Raw genomic sequence first — 24,627 nt, forward strand, 5'->3', positions numbered from 1 at the left:
AAATTAGGTTGTGTCTTTTAATAAATGATGTCTAATGATACTTTTTGAGAAGATGACAATCATGACATATTAGGTTAAACAGTATGAAACTGATATGAACAATTTTTGGCCTACAAAAGCAGCAATTTTATATGACATAATTGCCAGCCCATTTGTAAATTTTGTTATTTTTCCCATTCATCTTCTCATCAACTCAGGTGATGTTAGTTACATTATTGTTACCATACTTGTTGAGTTATTAATTGTCTGTGAAGAAAGCCATGAAAATAGAGCAGTGGGCCCTATATTTGACACTGTAGCAAATATTCACTGTAGGCGTCCCAGGTGACTCAGTGCTAAGAACCCATCTGCCAATGCAGGTGACTTGGATTTGATCCCTGGGTTTGGAAGCTACCCTGGAGAAGGAAATGGCAACCCACTCCAGTAGTCTTGCCTGGGAAATCCCATGGACAGAAGAGCCTGGTGGGCTACAGTCCGTGGGGTGGCAAAGAGTCAGAAACAACTTAGTGACTGAGTATGCATGCATTCATATGGGGTAAATGACCTCAATTATCCATTTTGTTGCAAATCAATAACCAAATGCTTGAAGGGATTTCAGAGGTGAGAAACACAGGTAGATAAAACTGTGCTATGTTTTTCCTTAGGTATATGCACAAACATTGCTTTTACTCTCCAGCTAATACAACTGAAAGTAATAGCAGTTTGCAAAATCACCTGGATTGGTGAAATAAATGCCAAAGTGATGATAAGTATTCCAAAGTGACCATCAGTGTCATGCAAGAATATTGTGAAATCATTCTTTTATAGTTTAATTGACAATTTTTGTTTCTTTTTTAATGATATGAAATTAATAGTGTCTCACAAAGTTTTAGATTCAGTGCAACTGAATAATTTAGATATTTGTTCTTTCTTTTAGATACTTGTTCCTTTAAAAACATTTTAAAAGTTGTTTACACAAATTATATTATAAAAAATATAGATTGTTCAAATGACTATATGCTTTCAGTTCAGTCACTCAGTTGTGTCCGACTCCTTGCAACCCTATGGACTGCAGCATGCCAGGCCTCGCTGTCCATCACCAACTCCTAGAGTTTATTCAAACTCATGTCTATTGAGTCAGTGATACTGTCCAACCATCTCATCCTCTGTTTTCCCCTTCTCTTCCTGTCTTCAATCTTTCCCAGCATTAGAGTCTTTTCAAATGAGTCAGCTCTTTGCATCAGGTGGCCAAAGTATTGGAGTTTCAGCTTCACCATCAGTCCTTCCAATGAATATTCAGGACTGATTTCCTTTAGGATGGACTGGTTGGATATCCTTGCAGTCCAAGGGACTCTCAAGAATCTTCTCCAAGGCCACACTTCAAAAGCATCAATTTTTTGGTACTCAGCTTTCTTTATAGTCCAACTCTCACATCCATACATGACTATTGGAAAAATCATAGCCTTAACTAGATGGACCTTTGTTGGCAAAGTAATGTCTCTGCTTTTTAATATGCTCTCTAGATTGGTCATAACTTTTCTTCCAAGGAGTAAGCATCTTTTAATTTCATGGCTGCAATCACCATCTGCAGTGATTTTGGCCTGTGGCTCAGATCATGAACTCCTTATTGCCAAATTCAGACTTAAATTGAAGAAAGTAGGGAAAACAACTAGACCATTCAGCTATGACCTAAATCAAATCCCTAACGATTATACAGTGGAAGTGAGAAATAGATTTAAGGGACTAGATCTGATAGACAAAGTCCCTGTGAACTATGGACTGAGATTCATGACATTGTACAGGAGACAGGGATCAAGACCATCCCCAAGAAAAAGAAATGCAAAAAAAGCAAAATGGCTGTCTGAGGAGGCCTTACCAATAGCCGTGAAAAGAAGTGAAGCGAAAAGCAAAGGAGAAAAGGAAAGATATATCCATTTGAATGCAGAGTTCCAAAGAATAGCAAGGAGAGATAAGAAAGCTTTCCTCAGTGATCAGTGCAAAGAAATAGAGGAAAACAATAGAATGGGAAAGACTAGAGATCGCTTCAAGAAAATTAGTGATACCAAGGGAACATTTCATGCAATGATAGGCTCAATAAAGGACAGAAATGGTATGGACCTAACAGATGCAGCAGATATTAAGAAGAGGTAGCAAGAATACACAGAAGAACTATACAAAAAAGATCTTCATGACCCAGATAATCATGATGGTGTGATCACTCACCTAGAGCCAGACATCCTGGAATGCGAAGTCAAGTGGGCCTTAGGAAGCATCACTATGAACAAAGCTAGTGGAGGTGATGGAATTCCAGTTGAGCTATTTCAAATCCTGAAAGATGATGCTGTGAAAGTGCTGCACTTGATATGCCAGCAAATTTGGAAAACTCAGCAGTGGCCACAAGACTGGTAAAGATCAGTTTTCATCCCAATCCCAAAGAAAGGCAATGCCAAAGAATGCTCAAACTACCACACAATTGCACTCATCTCACACTTTAGTAAAGTAATGCTCAAAATTCTCCAGCCAGGCTTCAACAGTATATGAACTGTGAACTTCCAGATGTTCAAGCTGTTTTTAGAAAAGACAGAGGAACCAGAGATCAAATCGCCAACATCTGCTGGATCATCAAAAAAGCAAGAGAGTTCCAGAAAGACAGCTATCTCTGCTTTATTGACTATGCCAAAGCCTTTGACTGTGTAGATCACAATAAACTGTGGAAAATTCTGAAAGAGATGGGAATACCAGACCACCTGACCTGCCTCTTGAGAAACCTGTATGCAGGTCAGGAAGCAACAGTTAGAACTGGACATGGAACAACAGACTGTTTCCAAACAGGAAAAGGAGTATGTCAAGGCTGTATATTGTCACCCTGATTATTTAACTTATATGCAGAGTACATCATGAGAAACGCTGGGCTGGATGAAGCATAAGCTGGAATCAAGATTACTGGGAGAAATATCAATAACCTCAGATATGCAGATGACAGCACACTTATGGCAGAGAGTGAAGAAGAACTAAAGGGCCTCTTGATGAAAGTAAAAGAGGAGAGTGAAAATTTTGGCTCAAACCTCAACATTCAGAAAACTAAGATCATGGCATCTGGTCCCATCACTTCATGGCAAATAGATGGTTGTGTTATATTAGACATAAGGTTTCTTTATAACTATGAAAATTCAAGTAATTCACATAGTAGTCACTCCCTATATTTATGATATGATCTCTGTACTCAATGAATCTATGATCCATATTGAGAAATCAGTTAAACAATGGTTCAAGATGACATTAGAGATGACAGAATAAATATGATGGCAAAATAACTGGCTCAGACAAGATGTGCTTTGGAATTCATAAAAGGAGATGATCTTGAGAGTGGGAGAAGAATTCAGGAAGGATTTTGTGTCTTGAAAGATGGGTGGCACGACATTTGTTTGGGTCCTTTGCCTTTTTTTAGATAGGATTATTTACTTTTTTGCTGTTGAGGTATATGGATTCTTTATAGAGTTTGGATGTTAACCCTTTATTTATCTGATGGATATATGGTTTGCAAATAATTTCCCCCATTTCTTAGATTGCCTTTTCATATTGATTTTTGTGTATGTTGTGAAATAAGGATCGAATTTTTTGTTTTGCATGTAGATATTCAGTTTTACCAACACCATTTGTTAAGAAGACTATCCCTTTCTCATTGTGCATTCTTGGTATCAAAGATCAATTGACTACATATGTGTGGGTTTATTTCTTGGATCTTTGTTCTGTTCCACTTGTTTATCTGTTTTTTTTTTTTTTTTCATGCCTGTACCTTACTGTTTTGATTACTATAGCTTTGTAGTATGAAATCAGGGAGCATGATACCTTCATCTTTGTTCTTCTTTCTCAAGGTTGTTTTGGCTATTTGATCTTTTGTGGTTCTGTTACAAATTTTAGAATGATTTGTTCTTGCCCTATGAAATATGCCATTGGGATTTGATTGAGATTACATGAAATTATAGACTGCTTTGGGGCATATAGATACTTTAACAGTATTGATTCTTCCAATCCATGAACATTGAATATCTTTCCATTTTTTGGTGTGTATTCTTCAATTTCTCTCATCTGTGTCTTAAAGTTATCTGAGTGCAAGTCTTTTACCTTCTTGGTTAGAATAATTCCTAGGTATTTTATTCTTTTTGATGAAATTGTAAGTGAGATTTTCTTAATTTTTTTCCTACTAGTTTGTTATTAGAAATGCCACTGATTTCTGTATATTTATTTTGTATCCTGTGACTTTGCTGAATTCATTTAATAACTTTACCACTCTTTTGGTGGAGTCTTTAGGATTTTCTATATGTAGTATTATGTCATCTGCAAATGGTGACAGTTTTACTATTTCCTTTCCAATTTGCATGCCTTTTATTTCTTTTTCTTGATTAATTGCTGTGGCTAGAACTTTTAATACTCTGTTGAATAAAAGTGATGAGATTGAGCATCCTTATCTTGTTCCCAATCTTAGAAGAAGAGCTTTTAGCTTTGATTTCTTTGATGGCCCATTTGTTTAGTAGCATGTTGTTTAATCTCTATATTTTATGGTTTTTTATGCTTTTTTATTCTTGTGATTCTTTTCTAGTGTCATACCATTGTTTTGGGAAAAGATGCTTGGTACACTTTAAACCTTCTGGAATGTACTGAGACTTGTTCTGTGTGAGATAATTTTAAAAAGCTTTTTAATTGGTAAAAAATTAGCACACATGCTATTGTTCTCAAAATGAATAAGGAGATGTATCACGGTGGTATGAATGGGTAGAGGCAATAGTCTATTTTACCAAGATAGGAGAGAAAGAAAACTTGGAAAGTTTAAAGAACAGTTGGGTTTTCTAAGATAATCTAGTTTTGGAGAGGAGATCAGGGCAAGAATGAATAAAGGCAGAGGTACATGACAGAGCTCCTGCTAAGTCACTTCAGTCCTGTCTGACTCTGTGCGACTCTATAGACGGCAACCCACCAGGCTCCTCCATCCCTGGGATTCTCCAGGCAAGAACACTGGAGTGGGTTGCCATTTCCTTCTCCAATGCATGAAAGTGAAAAGTGAAAGTGAAGTTGCTCAGTCATGTCCGACCCTTAGCGACCCCATGGACTGCAGCCTACCAGGCTCCTCCGTCCATGGGATTTTCCAGGCAAGAGTACTGGAGTCGGTTGCCATTGCCTTCTCCAACATGATAGAGCAGGGGACTATAATGGAAAGCCTAAAGAGAAGGTATAGGAAGAGAAGACAAAAGAAAAGAAGAGAATAAGATTTTGGTGGATCTGATCTGTAATGCTTAGAAGCGTGTCATATTGATGGTGTTCCAGATTCTTCAGGTTGCCTATGATTTGCTGCAAAGTAAGGTGTTCATTCACGTCCCTGGACCATCATGAATGAATAGAATAGAAAATATTTCATCTTGACAGAATCCACACTGACTTCTTTAGGCCAAAGAAAGATGATCCTGACAAATATCCACTTTTGAAAAGAAAAGATATTTTATAAATAATGCATGTTTATCTTTGAAGTAAGAACAGCCCTGTTAACACTTTATTTATTTTATGTTATGTTACTGTACATTTTTTTCTACCTCAACTTTACAGAATGATGCATTTTTATTTCCTCCATTTGCAGGATTATTTACTCCTACAAAATCCTTGCCTGTGAGCATTGCTTTATTCCTGTTTGTGCTGTTAAAGTTCAGCCAGATGGAACTCTTCCAAGCCCTCATTTCGGTCAGACATTTGAGCAGCTGGGATTGTGTCGTTTCTGAGTTTGAAGGAAAGAATCTGTAGAGCTTGTGTCAGCAAGGGAATGAGCTCTCATGATCTTTCTCAATAGTTTTATGTTCACACAGTTTCACTTAAAAAAGACTAACATCTTAATTTGTGACAAGATCGAGAAAGTGAAAAGAAATTGCATCTAATATACGACTTTTAACATTTCAGGCCACTTGTGATTGCTTTATTAAACTCACTTTAGAAAATTGTAATGATATCATTATTCTATCTAGTGAAGTTACTTGACATGAAGTATGTATTAAAGTGGCTCTAGGATAATTTCTTTTGAAAGGGGTTGCGATTCACTATGTTCAACTTAGATCATTAAGTGGAAGATAATTAAGAAAAATTGGTATTGCTACAGCATGTGAGATTTATCTCAAAGACAAAGTAAGTTTCAAAAAGTATTCTTTGTACTATTAAGAAAGAATAGACTTTATTTTAAATTCGGATAGTTGTTATAAATGAGATTTAACCAAAATGTTTTTTCTGTTCTCATTTTTAATGGCTTAATATTTGTAAAAATGAAATTTAAAATTAAATTTTAAAATAAGTAGATAACTTCCCACTTATTGCGTGTAATTTTGTGAGTCATGTTGGAAGTCTAAGCAAATGCCATGATCAGATTAGAAACCACCCAGTTTTGTTGCAGGTAAAGTTATGCTAAAATAGTTCAGTTCAGTCGCTCAGTTGTGTCCGACTCTTTGCGACCCCATGAACTGCAGCACGCCAGGCCTCTCTGTCTATCACCAACTCCCGGAGTCTACCCAAACCCATGTCCATCGAGTCGGTGATGCCATCCAACCATCTCATCCTCTGTCGTCCCCTTCTCCTCCTGCCCCCAATCCTACCCAGCATTAGGGTCTTTTCCAATGAGTCAACCCTTCGCAGGAGGTGCCCAAAGTATTGGAGTTTCAGCTTCAACATCAGACCTTCCAATGAACACCCAGGATTGATCTCTTTTAGGATGGATTGATTGGATCTCCTTGCAGTCCAAGGGACTCTCAAGAGTCTTCTCCAACACCACAGTTCAAAAGCATCAATTCTGCGGCGCTCAGCTTTCTTCACCGTCCAATTCTCACATCCATACATGACCACTGGAAAAACCATAGCCTTGACTAGACGCACCTTTGTTGGCAAAGTAATGTCTCTGCTTTTAAATATGCTATCTAGGTTGGCCATAACTTTCCTTCCAAGGAGTAAGCGTCTTTTAATTTCATGGCTGCAATCACCATCTGCAGTGATTTTGGAGCCCAAAAAAATAAAGTCTGACACTGTTTCCACTGTTTCCCCATCTATTTCCCATGAAGTGATGGGACCAGATGCCATGATCTTAGTTTTCTGAACGTTGAGCTTTAAGCCAACTTTTTCACTCTCCTCTTTCACCTTCATCAAGAGGCTCTTTAGTTCTTCTTCACTTTCTGCCATAAGGGTGGTGTCATTTGCATATAATATTATTGGCTCTTAAAAATAAGACAATATTGGATAATAAAAAGCTTTCATAGTAAAGATTTGTAATAAAAAGCAGGATTTTTATATAGTAATATAATTCTGACTGGAGATGAAATGAGAAGTTGGGAAGATTGAGAGCCTTTGAATAATAGAGTGAAAGACATCTGAGTCACAGCTCATTAATTACAATTTGAAACTCATTAAAGAGCTATGTAATGTTAAACTTCTAAAATAATAACATGCAAATATCTCTAAGTATAACCTATGGAGTCCTTTCAATAGTTATTTTCATGGAAACTAATACTTGGAAATTTGTTACAGTTTTGATGAAAATTTTTGAATAGAAAGGGACTCCTAGAAATCATATGGTTTAATTTCAGTTCTGTTTAATTGATTGAGGCATAATTGACATACAGTAAAACACAGATTTTGTGTTTGTTCCAATGAAATTTGACAGCTGGACTTTTGTCTTAGTCCCTTTCACAAGTAATGAGTAGATAACCTCACCTGTACATATTGCCAACCTCAATCTCTGTCCTTATGCCATTCCTGATTCTGGGTTGTCATGCCCATTCTTTCCTCTATCCAGGAAATAGTCTTGCCTTATGCTTCAGGTTGGTGTTCGAGCATTTTCTGCTTATGGGAACGCTCCCCAGGTGATAACCACTTGTCCGCCTTACTCTTGAGCATTCAACATGGTTCTGAAATTCTCTCTTTGGTTCTCCAGTATTCTCAGATTGGTTATCTAGAATGAAAGGATTTTGAATTTGAAGCAGAGGTTGTGGCATTGCACCTTCTTAGACATTGTGCATTCTCACCCTGAAGAGCCAAACCTGGCTTAAAATATGTGTCTCATGTCTCTACCCTTCCTGGTCCTGGATTCCTCACTAATTCAGAATGTTGTGCTTCCTTTGTACTTAAGGAACTGCTATGATACTGGTGTTTAACAGTGCTATCTGTTTAATTCTTTGTCATTACTATTTTCATATTTTCATTCTTTCAAACAATTCACAGTGTCTGCTGAGATACAGAGGAGAGAATTTGCTCTTACTTTTAATTGCAGTTGTTGGTATATTATCTCAGTACAATCCTTTCCCTTCACACAGCTCCCTCAATCCTGTTAATAGTAAACGTTTATCAGAAACAGTTTTCATCACAGGAGACCTGATAGTCATATTTAAAAATAACATTTCAAATAAGATATTGCTTGGAAGTTTCTTCTGATTTTCTTTCCTTAACAAAACAAAAGTTGGCAGGATCTTGATTTTAAATAGAAACTGATGCCTGTAGGTATTAAAAGAGTAATTTAACATGGAAGAAATCTATATTTAATAAATGTTTATAATACATATTTTATAACCACTTTTTCCATGATCTTTTTTGGGACTGTTGTTCTAGTGTTTTTCAGTGATGTTAGAATTGTGTGACATTAAGTTGTGATTCTACCCAGCTGCTACTTTGGATAGGCAAAAACTGTGTGCCTAGCCTGTACCTCTGGGAAAGTTTTTTCTCTTTGTAATTCTCAGACATGTTAATTTATCCCATTTGATTCATTTTCCCTTTCTTCTTTTCCTTCTCATGGTAAACATTATAAAGCTTCTCTCTGAAATTTTTTCTTTCTTCTTTATTTGGTCTTTGTTGGAAGGTCCCTGAAGGTGTCTAAAAGATCACAGTTTCAGTATCCTCAGTAATAGTCCATTTAACAAACTCTTAATAAATTCTCTAATCCAGTGATTTCCCCACCATTTCAGCATCACACTGCCATAGTCCTATTTTTGAGATCTTGAATTTTGAAAGTTCCTTTCTGGCCACAGTTTTCTTCCTATCCTTGCCTGAAGTCCTCTAGCTGTCCATAATTCTTCCTTCCAGTTTGTTGTCTGCTCTTGACTTTCTTTTTCTCCCCGCCCTGATCAGAGAATGTTTTAATCTCTTTAACAGCCTTACCAGTAACAATAGTCTCCTCACAGTTCTTTGGGTCCTGCCTTCTAGAGTCAGCCATCATCTTCCTCTCGGCCTGCTTCTGGTCCAAATGGTGCTCAGGATGGATTTCCTGACATCATTGCCAGTCTTTCTTAGGAAAACTTTCAGTCACAATCAGTCCTTCTTGATTTCTAATTGATGTCATTCATATTTACTTACTAACTCATAGAAATCTTTACATCTTTTCTCAAAAACTCAACACTCAACAAGATATCAATTTATTGGATATTCAAAAAACTGGACTCCATTAAGTATAGTCCCTATTAATTTCATCCATCTTCATCTCAAAGTTTATCTAATTAATCAGCCACTTTTTCTCCTCTTATCTGAAAAGGAAAATCTGAAATTTATTTTCAAGACTGTCTTCATACTTACCCTCATTTGAAATTGTGAGTTCATCTGTAGTCTTTCTGTTGCCAACAAACTTAATTTAAATTCATAGTTTCTCATGTATATTACCATATGTGAAATAGATCACCAGTCCAAGTTTGATGCCTGAAATAGGGCACTCAAAGCCGGTGCACTGGGACAACCCAGAGGGATGGGATGGGGAGGGAGTCTTCGGAATGGGGGACACATGTACACCCGTGGCTAATCCATGTCAATGTATGGTAAAAACCACCACAATATTGTAAATTAATTATCCTCCAATTAAAATAAATTAATTAATTTAAAAAAAAGAAAAAAATTCATAGCTTCTAATTTATTCCGTATGCCACTTCAGTTTAGTTTTCTTAGTGTTCTGTGCTTAGTCTCTCCTCTGCTATCCTATGGATGTAGCCTACCAGGCTCCTCTGTCCATGGGGATTCTCCAAGCAAGAATACTGGAGTGGTTTGCCATGACCTCCTCCAGGGGATCTTCCCAACCCAGGGATTGAACCCAGGTCACCCACATTACAGATGAGTTCTTTACTGTCTGAGCTACCAGACAAGCCTTTAGTTCTTATCATATCAATGGAACTGCTCCAAGGTCTTGAGGTTATCACCTGATGGCCCAGGTTCGGTTTCTGAGTTTCCTTTTCCTCTCACTTTCCTTGACCATGCTGCAGGATTTATCCTTGTTAATCACTTCTCCAAACAAATATTCTGCTTTCTGCATTTTTATAACACTCCAGAGACCTGAAATCCACTTTAGCTAAACTTGGTAAGGATGTATCTATATCCAGGCATCCCTCCCTTTTTCCAATAAAACCTTTATTAAACTGGAAAAGGATCACTTTACTTATTATTGCAGCTACATTTTAAGCAATTAAACAATTTTATTGTAAGTAGGCTGAACTTAATTTTATGTCATGCAAATGTAAATAGATTTTAGCAAAATTAAACAATTACAAAACATGTGTGATAAGAAGCTATTATATAAAAAGAGTGTGTCAAGAACATTAACCGAGTAATGATATATTGTTCTAGGTGGTGAAAGGTGAAAATGGAGTCACTGAGTTTAGGATACTTGCTAGGTGCCTATTAGGGTATAGATTAGTGTAGAGACAGATGGAATGCAGAGCTAAGGAGGAATAACAAACATCCTACCAAATCAGGCTTCCTAAGCTGGATAAAATCTGGGTTAGAAAGATGGGGATAGAACCAAAGTCAGTAGACAGTTTTTGTTGTTGTTCAGTCACTAAGTTATATCCGACTCTTTGCGACCCCATGAACTGCAGCATTCCAGGCTTCCCTGTCCTTCACTACCTCCTGGAGTTTGCTCAAACTCATGTCCATTGAGTCAGTGATGCCATCCAAACATTTTGTCCTCTGTTGTCCCTTCTCCTCTTGCCCTCAATCTTTCCCAACATTAGGATCTTTTCCAACTAGTTGGCTCTTTGTATCAGATGGCCAAAATACTGAAGCTTCAGGTTCAGCATCAGTCCTTCCAACAAATATTCAGGGGTGATTTCCTTTAGGATTGACTGGTTTGATTTTCTTGCTGTCCAAGGGACTCTCAAGAGTCTTCTCCAACACTTCAGTCCAAAAGCATCAATTCTTCACCACTCAGCCTTCTTTATGGTCCAACTCTCACATCGGTACTTGACTACTAGAAAACCATAGCTTTGGCTAGACAGATCTTTGTTGACAAAGTGATGTCTCTGCTTTTTAATACACTGTCCACGTGTGTCATAACTTTTCTTCCAAGGAGCAAATGTCTTTTAATTTTGTGGTTGTAGTCACCATTGGCAGTGATTTTGGAGCCCAAGAAAATAAAATCTGTCACTGCTTCCATTTTCCCCCCACCTATTTGCCATGAAGTGATGGGACCAGATGCCATGATTTTAGTTTTCGGAATGTTGAGCTTTAAGCCAATTTTTTCACTCTCCTCTTTCACCTTCTTCAAGAGGCTGTTTAGTGCCTCTTCTCTTTCTGCCATTAACGTGGTATCATCTGCATACCTGAGGGTGTTGATATTTCTCCCGGCCATCTTGATCCCAGCTTGTGCTTCATCCAGCTCAGCATTTCACGTGATGTACTCTGCATACAAATTAAATAAGCAGGGTAACAATATACAGCCTTGATGTATTGCTTTCCCAATTTTGAACCAGCCCATTGTTCCATGTCCAGATCTAACTGTTTCTTCTTATCCTTCATGCAGGTTTGCATTGGAACAATGGAGTTTTAGTCACTGGACCACCAAGGAAGTCACTAGGAAACAATAACTGCTGTTTAACTTGATATTCAAAAAATTTAGTGACTTTTTCCACTAAGCCTGTAGAGAAACCAAAATATGCTGATATTTTAGATTAAAACCAACATGACATTTTCCAGATGCAAATAATATAACTTGAAATATTAATTTAAAAGCAGCTACCATTCAATGAACACTTTATGGGCAAAGAAGGAATTTATTATTCTTATTTTTTAAATGTGGAAAATGAGACTCAGAGAGTTTAGGTAATAGGTCTAAGGTCAATAGAACTGGGCACCTAGCCCAAAGTGTCAATCTCCAGACTTTTGCTCTTTCTGTTCCTCACCTGTATAAGGCTCTAGATTCAACAGCAGAGAATCTGAATTCCAGTCCTATGCTTCTATAATTTAATTGTGGAACAACCAATGAGTCCTTTAGTCTCTTTCAGCCCCAGTACAATCTTCTGTAAAAAAAAAAAAAAAAAAAGAGGTGATAAGAAGGAGAAAATTCATGAAATCCTAAGTATGGGAATTTTACTGGACAAATGACATGATTTTTTTTCCCAACAAATACTTGGCATGAATAAAAAAGCATGGTGAGATTAAAAGAGACTTAACAGACATATTGGGGGTGGGGGATGGGACTGTTCCTGATTTAAATAACAAACTGGAGGAAAAAAATGTTTGAGAAAATCATAAAATTTGAACATTAACTGTTTGATGATATTGAGAAATCATTAGTAATACTGTAAAATGTGATAATGAAATTAGGAAATGTTATGCACAAAGTGTTACCTACTAATGATACATACAAAAGGGTAAATACTGGAAATGATACTAAGTGTGAGATTTGTTTTAAATATAAGTGAGGCAAAGACAGATGAGAAAAGATCAGCATATGCTGATAATGGTTAAAGCTGAGTTGTGTGTGCATGGGAGTTCATTACACTAATTGCTCTTCTTTTGTATGTGTTTTAAATTTTCCATAATAAAAGTTTTTTAAAAAACAGACAAGAAATAAAAATGGTAGGCAGATATTTCAAAGTTTACTTTCAGATGTAAGAGTGAATCATGAAGAAGTCAGATATGGTATTTTATTATTATTATCTCTTACATCATTTGTGTAAGGCAACGTATAGTTTTATTCTATTATTTTTAAGTTATTAAAGAATAGTTGGATTTTTAAAACTCACCCTAATCTATAAATGTCACTGTTTCCACCACATGCAATTCACACCTAAATTGATTTTACTAAATATATTTTTCAGGACTGTTCTATCAAGAAATTAAGTACCTAAAATGCAGGAACATTCTTGAATTCTACCTCACTGATTTTGGTGGGAAAACAATTTCTCATCACAAGAATTTAAAATTTATTAAGAGTATTGTTTCCAATGTTTAATACAGATTCTAAAATTTTAATATATATTTGAAATAGAAATATAGGAAGATAAAAGGATTCTAGAAACCATGGTGAGCAAATTTGCCGATTGTATCATGTAATATGCATATCATGCCCTGAGAACAGAGGAGCAAATTATTTTACATCTGACTGTTGTCATAGGGGTCAAAATAGTTAAAAGGTTTAATAACAAATCAATAAGAGATGGCTTTTATCTCAAGGATCCTTAATATTCACACTTATTTGGCATATACATTTTTTTTCATCTTTTCATCTGGTTTCCAAATCAAAAGAATCAATAAAACAGGCTTGTTAATTTTTCTAAACTGCCAATTTTATGAACTATTAAATATTCTTGACCAAAAGAAGTAGTCTGTTTTTTGCCATAGTGGCCAACAGTAATTTGAAGAAAGATGGTCAACAAGTACTTGAAACTTGTTTTTATAGTTTGTAGTGTTTTGTCAGGTTTGCAGCTATCTTGTCATAATAAAAAAGCCTGTGATGACTTAACATGGGCTTGTGACAATGATGCTTTAGTCTGTGTATTTCTGTGCCACTCTGATTGCTGAAGGAGCTTCTCTTCATCCCACCTTAGCCACGACTGCCAAGTCTACTAGTCAAAACAATTTCACAATTGAATATTAATGGACTCAAGAACATTAGCAGGAGCAAACATAAGCAGGATGCCAGAGTAACCCATGGAGTCTGAGGAAATGATGTTCTATTAAAGGGGCAGATAATGTCCAAAAACAAAGCTTTACATAAACAGGTTGACTTCTCATATTAGAAATATCTCTTAATGTGAAATGAACTTCCAATGTCACACTGTCTGTATTTCTCACTATCATCATAGTACTTCAAAAATTATATGAATACTTAATTCATTTTTAAAATATAAGAATGATAGATTGTTAAATTAACTGAGGGGGAGAAGATACTATTACTTTATATAGAGGTAGTTTAGAGTTTTTAAAGTTGTCTGATAAATTAAAAAAATAGGCAAATCATAGGTAATAGATTACTGTGATTTTAGATTCAGCATTCACAGAAATGTCACTTCACCTGTAAAGGCTCATAGGAACACACCCCTCATTCTGTTTCTTTTTTCTCATCTTTTTAATTATTTTGGTCAATCACCTCTCTGAAAATGTTTATTACAGTGGATTTCATACTTTTCATGTTTGAAGTAAACTCTTTAACATTAGAAGTTTTGGAGTCTCCCTTGAAAGAATATTTTAAAAAGAATACTGCTAAACACAGAAGGAATAATTAAATTTTCAAAACTAATCCAGTAGAGATACTTCTCACAGAGTCTACTCCTATAAAAGTAATCATAACTGCACAGAATTCATGTCATCACCTTTCAACAGTATATCACAGAATATAACTGTATATTGCCACGTGAACTTCTTTTAGTACTTAGGAGGAAAATTCCTGCACGTTGCACACACTTTAGCATCTTTCAACATTTGGCTACACACCTAGGAAGAATGTGGTAAATAGCAGAGGTGAGAACCACTGGTTTATTGAATGTTTACCGGGTGCAAAGCCCTGTTAATAAGTTCCACGCACTCTCTTCATCTCCTACTTTGAGTTCAGTTTCCTTGAGGGCAATAAAAAATGAGGAATACTTTTCGATGCAAGGGAACTAGCAAGAGTGTTTTTGTATTATATTCAATCAGGATTCTAGGATGAGTCAGCACATTTTTAATATTGAGAAAAAAGCCCAAATCTAAACAATATTAATTCTGTTATTACAAGCCCTAGAAACTGGTAAGGGGGTGGGGGAGTTAAGGAGAAGAATATAGTGTAAACAGGAAGAAGGAAAGATAGGGCACATGTGGAGTCAGTGATTCACAGGCAAGAATTAACTTAGGAAGGTGTTTTCCATTAGTTTTATGTCCATTTTGTGATTGAGAGGCTTTAGTTTAGAAGATTTAGTTTAATTTGATTTTCCTTGCTTTGTAATACATAGTTAATATATTTATACTCAGCTGAGTTAAATGTGTAATGCTCAAAGTCATGCCAGCAGAGGGATGATCTAAAACAACATGGTTGTATTTAATTTCATGAAGACAGGAGAAAAGAGTGATAGTATTTGGAAATCATCAGTTATTTTAAAGAATAGTTTGTAAAGGAGGAATCATACAAATTCATTATGACCCATATGTAGGATGCTATTTACTTATTTGCCTGGCATTATCTCAGTTTATACTTGCTATCTCCCCATGTTTACTAAGTGTGTCCTATTTCATTCTCAGAAGTGTTCTGGCATGCATGATAAAGAATATAAACACCCTTTTCATGTACTGAAATTATAGTGATACAGATTTATTAATTCAAATTTAGAAAGAACTTTCCATAAGTAAAAATTGTTCAGTAATGGAAGGAATTGCTTTAAGAGCCAGTTGAAATGTTTGTAGTTATCAATCAGATGCAGAAAAATGATTAATCAAGGGGCCTAAACCAGGTAATGGGCTTTCCTGATGTCTCAGACGGTAAAGAATCTGCCTACAATGCGAGAGACCTGGGTTTGATCCCTGGGTTGGGAAGATCTGCTGAGGAAGGCATGACAACCCACTGAAGTACTCTTTCTTGCCTGGCGAATCCCCATGGACAGAGGAGCCTGGTGGGTTACAGTCCATGGGGTCACAAACAGTCAGACATGACTGAGCAGCTAAGCACAAACCAGATAATTGTTAGAGCAGCAGATTTATTAACTTGAATTACACAAAGGTGCCAATGTTTATTAAATTTGCAAAAATGTTATTTTCATATGGTTCAACCTAATATAATGACTGTCAAACTCTGGAGTCTGTATTATGTTTATAGTCTCTGAAAAGATGTAGACAGATTATCTATGTCTATTTGAAAAGTAATCTACAAATTGTTTTATTTTGAAATCTTATCAGAAGTAATGTTTTCTGATGAAAACTTTGTCAGAAATAATAAAAATTAAACTATTCCTTTATGTGCTATGCCTTTAATGGAATAATAAAATGTATGAGTCAGAGGGACAGCCCTGAAAGCTTAAGAGAAACATTGAATGTACTTTGATGCCAAGCTGTCATGAAATGTCAGAGCGCTATGCTAGCACTTCCTGTAAGGGATAAGATTCCTAGAAAAGAATTCAGAGTACATTTTTTAAAAACAAAGTGTTCTAATGTAGTCTGGGAATGCTATAAAAGCCATGTTAAATTGAATCATGATTGATAACAGTTAAGATTAGTGAAAGGCTTAAAAAGTAGATGAATATTTATTGATTTGTAAGACTGCATTATAATTGTGTTTTCCAAACAGATAACAGTCTCCAGGGCCCCTGTTATTTGGGAAATTGTATTGAGGCAATGGTTGCCTGTAAGCATATTAACTGACAGACATTCTCAGGAAATAAAGGACAGAAAGACTCAGACCCAAACAAAGATACTTGAATCAAATGGCTTATTGAACCAAATGAAAACACATAGCAATAAACAAGGGAAAGAGTAGAAGATAGATTAACATACTTGGGATAGAATACTATCTGAATCCTGTATTGCAGAATTTGTATTTGTTCTGCCTCTCTCTCTGCTACGTCAGACTTTCTTACTGAAAATGTGATCAAATGTTACATTGAACAAGGGGGCTTGGGGAAGGTAGGTGCTTGATACCAACACATTCTTGTTCTGTTTAGGAGGTGGACCTAATCATTTGCTGTCATTTTCATATGACCTGGTGGATAGCTTTGCCTTTTCTCTATACATGTGGGGCAGAGCATATATGGAACCAGTATGAACCATGATGTGTGTCACAAATGGGTGGCTGACTTAGTGATGATGTTCCTTTCAATCTGAAGGTGTCATGATTTATGTCTTGTGACTTGTTCCTTCTCTTTCCATCTATAAATGATACTCCTGTTTATTCCATTCACTTTAAATCATATATTCCATTTACTCTCTCTGTCTATAATAGAGATATCCTTATCTTACAAGTTACTAATTTACTTTTTATCTATACATAACACATGAATTTTACCTAAGTCTCTAAAACTACTTGTTTGCTCACTATCTCATCTTAACATTTTTTGTGAATTTCATTCATTTTGTTTTCTACAAAGCAGAATTGAATATTCATAAATAATATGGCAAATAAATATTGCAGTCCCACAAGAGGAAAGTAAGCAAAATAAGCATGAAAGGCTGGACATCTCCATTTCAGCTTCAACCTGAGTAGCTATAATTTGTACTTTTACTATTTTGTATATTTTGTATGAGATTTTGGGCAGCTTAGCAGTGCTAATAAAAGAATCTGAAAGCCTATGTTACAGAAGGTTATCTACTTCATTATTGAATATTTAGATTTGATTAGTTATTTCATAATTATAAATGAAATTTTTAAATGCATGATTGCAAGTAAGTCAGAAAGAGAAAAACAAATATTGTATATTAACACATATATATGGAACCTAGAAAAATGGTACTGATGAACCTATTTGCCAGGTAGGAGTAGAGATGCAGACACAGAGAACAGACTTGTGGACATGGCAGGGGAAGGAGAGAGTGGAAGGAGAGAGTAATATTGAAACATATACATTATCATGTGTAAAACTGATAGCTAGTGGGAAGTTGCTGCATAATTCAGGGAGCTCAATCTGGTGCTCTGTGACAACCTAGAGAAGTAAAGAATCTATTAAAGTCCAGTATGATAACACTTTGAAGGGGTCTGTTTTAGAGACAGAGGAGGAGTGGAGTGGGGGGAAATGTAAAGAAAAGTTTCATAGAAGAATTGAATATTGAACAAGGATTGAAGGACATGAGAAAATAATTAGAATAAGGATAGGAGAAACACTAGTAGACAGAGTAAATGGCATTATTGAGGGCATAAAGGGAAAACGGATGTAGATTCCAGATATAGAATTATCAGGATATGAGACCGAGACATATCTGGTTATGAATAAATTTATGCTATGAAATAAAGATTAGAACTCACTTTAAAGCTGTAAAAGAGTATCTGAAGAATTTTAAGAGAATAGTATTATCATGTGAATATATTTTCAGTTGGAAAGATAACTATGGGAGAGAAGAATGAAAAGAAGCAAGACTCAATTGATTAATAATCCATGATAACAATCCAAACAGAAAGCAAGGGGTGGAGAAGATTCTCAAGTTATTTAGAGAGCTTGTTGTTGTTTAGTTGAGAAGTCATGTCTGACCCCATGGACTGTAGCCCACCAGGGTCCTCTGTTCTTGGGATTTTCCAGGCAAGAATACGGGAGTGGGTTGCCATTTCCTTCTCCAGAGATCTTCATGACCCAGGGATCAAAGCTGCATCTCCTGCATTGGCAGACAGATTCTTTACAGCTGAGCCTCCTGGGATGTACATTTAGAGAGCTACTGAAGATTAGATCACATCTCCTGACTTCTAATTAGCCCAGTACTATTTCTAGCTCTTCATACCAGCACCATTACAGACCAAATACTGGCTAATACCATACACATCTATAAAATATTTTTTGGCTTGCACTTCAGTTTAGAAGATGTGTGTTGACTTTTTAGTCATTTCACATGTTGCATCAGAAATGTTTTCTCTATGCTTAGCTCCCTGTAATGAAATTTAAAACTGTTGAAGTTCACATGTATTTGTGAAATGCAATTAGTTTTCTTTATTAATATCACTGTAGTTAATATCACTGTTGCCTCTTATTGAGATACAAAGCAAATTACTATCAACATAAAAGGATGTTGTTCGTATTATATAGAAGTTATTTTCTAAAGTTATTTATGTTCATTTTTAAACACTATAGGTACTGACTGTCTCTCTCCTCAATCTATAAACCTCCTACTCACTAGAGCTCTAAGTCTTTCAAACCTTGTGTCTATAATTTGTAGTAAACATCCCTTAGGGAGACCATAGCGTTGTTAGTCTCTAAAGGCATTAGTTTCTAATTCTTCCTGATGAAACCACTCCATGATTAATTTTGTCTTTCTAGTCAGTGTTACATGCTGCAGCTGAATAGTCTAGGAGTATTTGAATTCTCTTTCTGACTTCATCTCTTACTACTCTATCCCCAGCCCCACACTGGACTTCACTTTCCCTCAGATATACAAAGCTTGTTCCCTGATTAGAATCTCTGTCTGTACTGTTCCCTTTGCCAAGAGCATACTACTATCCAGTGATCCATGTTGCTGACTTATTTTTAATAATACCTCTCATTCAAGACTGTGTTAAAATGTCATCTTCTTAGTAAGCTTCTTCCCTGAGCATCTTACTTAAAGTTGCTTCCTTGGATCAATCCCTCTCCTCTGTTCTAGTTTTTCAATGATAATTAGAATTCCATAATATGTTTCAAGTTTCATTTATTTATTGTGTTTATTTTCTATCTCTTCCTCCATTAGGACAAAATGTCATTGAGGTAGGGATTTGTATCTTGTTTTCTTCCTTCTGTTCTGTATGTGGATATATATGCATGTATCTGTATGGTTATTAAATATCAGCAACTGCATTCTCAATAAATAAATTTGAAAATAAAAGGAAGATAAAAAAAGAAAATTAAAAATTAGACATACATCTTTGGCATCTTATTATGGTTTGCCTGGGACATAGTTTTTAGGACTAAAAATCTTGTGTCTTGGGAACCCTCTTAACCTTTAGCAAACCAGGACAGTAGGTCACTTTTTATTCTTGTAATTGCCTGTCATTGTTTAATGTTTTTATCATCTATTTCTGTCTTGGTGTGAGATGGCTATGCCACTGCTGACCTCTACGTTTCTAATAATTCTTAATAACATTGTGCATGCTTACCCCATCAATGGCCTGAGGGGCTTCCTCTTTTATCTGATGAATTTCTAGGTTGTCATTTCTTTGTCTTCTGACTTGCACTGCAGGATGAATGCATGTCCCTCTCACTAATACTTCTCCTGTTATTATGAAGGAATGACAGACTAATAAACAAATTCTGCCACTAATCTGCTCAAATCATCTCACTACTCTAGCCCTGGCTTTTTTCTTTCTTAAAGTGAAGAGAACAGATGTTAAACCACATCCTTTTCACCACTAACATCCTAGGGTTCTAGTCTGTGGGTTTCTTCTGACCTGCAATTATAACTATTCGTTTTGCTCAGGAGATGGCTTAGCCACTTTACCCCCTCAACTGGAAAATTGGGCCCTTGGGAAAGAATAGGAGCCTCTTGGGCCACAAAATGTTGAAAAAACTTTATTTTTCTCATCTTCTCTATGCTAGACCCTTACCTACCCTTTTCTTTTTTTTTTCTTTTTTCTTTTCTTTTTTTTATTAGTTTATCTATTTTTTAACTTTACAATATTGTATTTGTTTTGCCATACATTGACATGAATCCACCATGGGTGTACATGTTTTCCCCTTCCAGAACCCCTCTCCCACCTCCCTCCCATCCCATACCTCTGGGTCATCCCGGTGCACCAGCCCCGAGCACCCTGTATCATGCATCGAACCTGGACTGGCGATTCATTTTACATATGATGATCTACATGCTTCAATGTCATTCTCCCATATCCTCCAGCCCTCACCCTCTCCCATAGAGTTCATAATACTGTTCTATTTATCTGTGTATCTTTTGATGTCTCGCATACAGGGTTATCTTAACCAATTAACTAAATACCATATATATGTGTTAGTATACTGTATTGTTGTTTTTCTTTCTGGATTACTTCACTCTGTATAATAGGCTCCAGTTTCATCCACCTCATTAGAACTGATTCAAATGTATTCTTTTTAATGGCTGAGTAATATTCCATTGTGTATATGTACCACAGCTTCCTTATCCATTCGTCTGATGATGGGCATCTAGGCTGCTTCCATGTCCTGGCTATTATAAACAGTGCTGCGATGAACATTGGGGTACATGTGTCTCTTTCAATTCTGGTTTCCTCAGTGTGTATGCCCAGCAGTGGGATTGCTGGGTCATATGGCAGTTCTATTTCCAGTTTTTTGAGGAATCTCCACACTGTTCTCCATAGTGGCTGTACTAGTTTGCATTCCCACCAACAGTGTAAGAGGGTTCCCTTTTCTCCACACCCTCTCCAGCATTTATTGCTTGTAGACTTTTGGATAGCAGCCATTCTGACGGGCGTGAAATGGTACCTCGTGGTTTTGATTTGCATTTCTCTGATAATGAGTGTTGTTGAGCATCTTTTCATGTATTTGCTAGCCATCTGTATGTCCTCTTTGGAGAAGTGTCTGTTTAGTTCTTTGGCCCACTTTTTGATTGGGTCGTTTATTTTACCTACCCTTTTCAACTAAGATTTCCACATGAAAAACTGTGGTATGACTCAAAAACATTTTCTTCTAAAGTGACTTTTTTTCCTGCTGGATTAATTTGTTTTTTAAAGGACCCAACTGTCTTTTGAACAATTTAAAACTTAATTTGAATTTCATAATTTACCAGCAAGTTCCTCATAAAATACACATATGCATGACTGAAATAAAACACACATCTCTGAGACTGAACTGTGTATGTGTGTGTGTATAGATCAAAGGAAACCTGGCAGTTCCTGTATTTTCCTTGTTTAGGTTTATACCATAGTTTTATGACTTTGACTAAAACCTGGATGACAGTTAGTTTCATTTATATGCAGCTCTCATATTTGGATCAAAAATGTTTGGGGGAAAAATGTTATCAAAAGCAAATATCATAATTTGCAATTAAATACTTTGTATTTAAATGATGCTTAGGTATTAAGAAATCTCTTCTTTCATCTATGGATCCTCATAATGACTCTGAAAAGAGAAAAGGTATCCAAATGAGACTGGGTTCATATATTTGCTCTACCATTCACTAATGTGGGTAATTGGGGAATCAAGTCAGCTCTCTGATCCTCAGTATGGGCAGGCATATGATGGTGATTGCAATGTCTGCCTCATTCAGTTTAACCTTTCTCCAAGTTGTTGTAGGACTAAATAAATTAACATTTGTACCTAGGACAGTGTTAAATACGTAGCCACTGTTATTATTACTGCTGTTCATAGAGAAAGAAACTGAGAGTAGAGAGGTTAAGTGACTTTTTCAATTCACAAAACTCCTGACTTGTCGAACCAGGATTCTAGTCTAGGGCATTTTCTCTGACAGCCACAGTAATAATTTGAAGCTTGTCAAGAATCAACTCAACAAAAGTTTACCTGAGTTCAAAGCTGCATTATGACTTTCTTGGGCTGTGGACACTTTGCTTTCATGGGCTTCTTTCACCTTAGAAAAAAGTCCAGGTAAGATTCATTGCAATATATGCATTAATATTATATTTACTTTTGTTCATATTTTAAGGAAATTAAAATTAGAACATATCCATGGGTCTCTAAATATATCATGAACTGTAGGCACTGTACTCCCTGTACCTAATGGTTAAATGAACCTTAAGTTAGAAAAAACCTGCTTTGTACTGAGACAAGCAATAAAATAATGCATTCTTCTCTCCTGATGTTTGGTCTTGCAATTCAGAGTGTTCTAATGAGGTCTTTCAGCTGCCCCCACAGTGCTTTGCAAAGTATGCTGTGGTAAGCTTCAAAACTAAGTTAGACAAAACTGGGACATCAGCCAAATCCTATTCCCTCACTCTCTGAGGATGATGGACAGGATTATACAAATTTAAAGGATCATGATAAGGAAGTTAATATTTTAAAACATAAAATACAACAATTCTTCCCTATGTCAGATAATGTAATCTAAGATTAATCACAAATAAATGCTCACTAGGAAATGTAGTAATTCATCATCTGTTCTCCAGAAGTGGTATGTATGTTGAAAGTTCCCAAACAGTGTCAGAGTCAGTGTCTGGAGTCAGTGTAATCAGGAAAATAAAGAAGCCTGGAGTCATGCATTTTAAACCTGTAGATAGATGTCCTATGCTAACTTCTATGAGGAAGAGGAACACTACAGCATTTGGGTTCCACTTTGAAGACTATAGAATTTAGGAACTGAGGGCTTGAACTGTATACAATCATTGGACCATTTTCAAGAAACAGAGATAAATAAACAAGTCATTGCTGTGTAATCTCAGGATAAACCTACCCTTCTTTGCTGAGTATTTTTTGATGTGGCGTGACTCCCCAGACAAGAAGGTTTATGAATACAGGGAATAGAAGCTCATGGGAAAATGCCTTTTGTAACCTTTTCCCTGTTACTTTACTTGACTGGTGGGAGCTTTATTCTCAGCAGCATAAAGTGTGTCTACGACACACAATCCGGTACAGATTTTAACTACTCAATTATTATGCTGACATGGATATCAAACAGCAAAAAAATACTTTATTTAAGTGACATCAATAATCTTTCTGATACATCAAATGCTGCTTCAAATTGGGGGAAATGTATTAGTTCAGATATAAACTTAGGCATCTGAATTGTTACACCCAGCAACTGATCTCAAACTGAAAAAAGTTGTTTACATTAATCATTGAGGTGCCGGCTGAAAGGTTATAAATTTGTCATCTCTAAAAGAGGTTTTACGTAATAAAGTCACTAAACTGAAACCCTTCAAGTATGAGATGGAGGGGTTTATTGCCATTTTTTATTACAAGTTCTAACATAATCATTTTTGTTTTTCCTTTGAAAAAAATCAATTAAATGAGTTAGTGTGCTCTGAAAGAGTATACTTAAGTTTTGCTTCAAATGGTTTCTGTGGTTTTCATCAGTTACAAACTAAGGAAATGGTTTTCATCAGTTACAAACTAAGGAAACAGAACTGTTTATATATAATTTACTTAGATCTATCATACTTTTTAAATGTTTGTTTGGGAAGACACTGTGCCTACCTTTACCTAAGATCCACTCATGTGTGTTCAAACAGTGTTAATTAATTTGTTCAAGAAACATTCCGAACTACTATAATAGGCAATGAAAAGTGAAAGAGAGAGCAAAAGAAAGAAAAAAGGAAGGAAAAAGACAGGGTAGAGAATTAGTTAAGAATGAGAATTACGGAGTCTTCTGGCTTGAGTTTGAATATTATCTCTTCCAATAATGAATGAGAAACAAGGTCTTGAGAAATTTACTTCTCTCTGCCTTAGTTTCCTCATATGTAACATTGGAATGGTAACAAGGTTGTTTTAAGGATTAAATGGGTTTATGCATTTTAAGTGCTTAGATTCATGCCTGGCACTATTGAGTAAGCCCTCCACAAATGTCAGCCATTAACATTAATATCCCTGCTGTCAAGAAACTCATACTATCTCAGGAAAACAGCAAAATACAAATGCAGATATACAATATAATACAATACTATAAATACTATGATATAAGTCTGAACAAAGTGCCAAAGGAGCCACAGAGATGATTCTAGAGGAAAAAAAATAATAGTAATAGGCAATGGAGGTGACAACTGACAGATTTTATTTTCTTGGGCTCCAAAATCACTGTGGATGGTGACTGCAGCCATAAAATTAAAAGACACTTGCTCCTTGGAAGGAAAGCTTTGAT

At 36.0% G+C, this 24,627-nt stretch overlaps 1 protein-coding gene and 1 long non-coding RNA gene across 10 annotated transcripts in view; both read left to right on the forward strand.

Moving 5' to 3' along the window:
• PDE1A (phosphodiesterase 1A) overlaps positions 1 to 24,627 on the forward strand; it is a 479,731-nt gene that overhangs the window by 217,501 nt on the left and 237,603 nt on the right. The gene's annotated exons all lie outside the window — the stretch shown is intronic.
• On the forward strand, positions 1,776 to 5,232 carry LOC145542354 (uncharacterized). The gene is made up of 2 exons (XR_014079802.1): positions 1,776 to 2,689; positions 2,758 to 5,232. It is a non-coding gene; the product is annotated as an uncharacterized LOC145542354 (long non-coding RNA).

The sequence above is a fragment of the Giraffa tippelskirchi genome, chromosome 3 (assembly GCF_054371585.1).
Source record: "Giraffa tippelskirchi isolate mGirTip1 chromosome 3, T2T-mGirTip1v1.2.pri, whole genome shotgun sequence".
Classification (NCBI taxonomy): domain Eukaryota; kingdom Metazoa; phylum Chordata; class Mammalia; order Artiodactyla; family Giraffidae; genus Giraffa; species Giraffa tippelskirchi.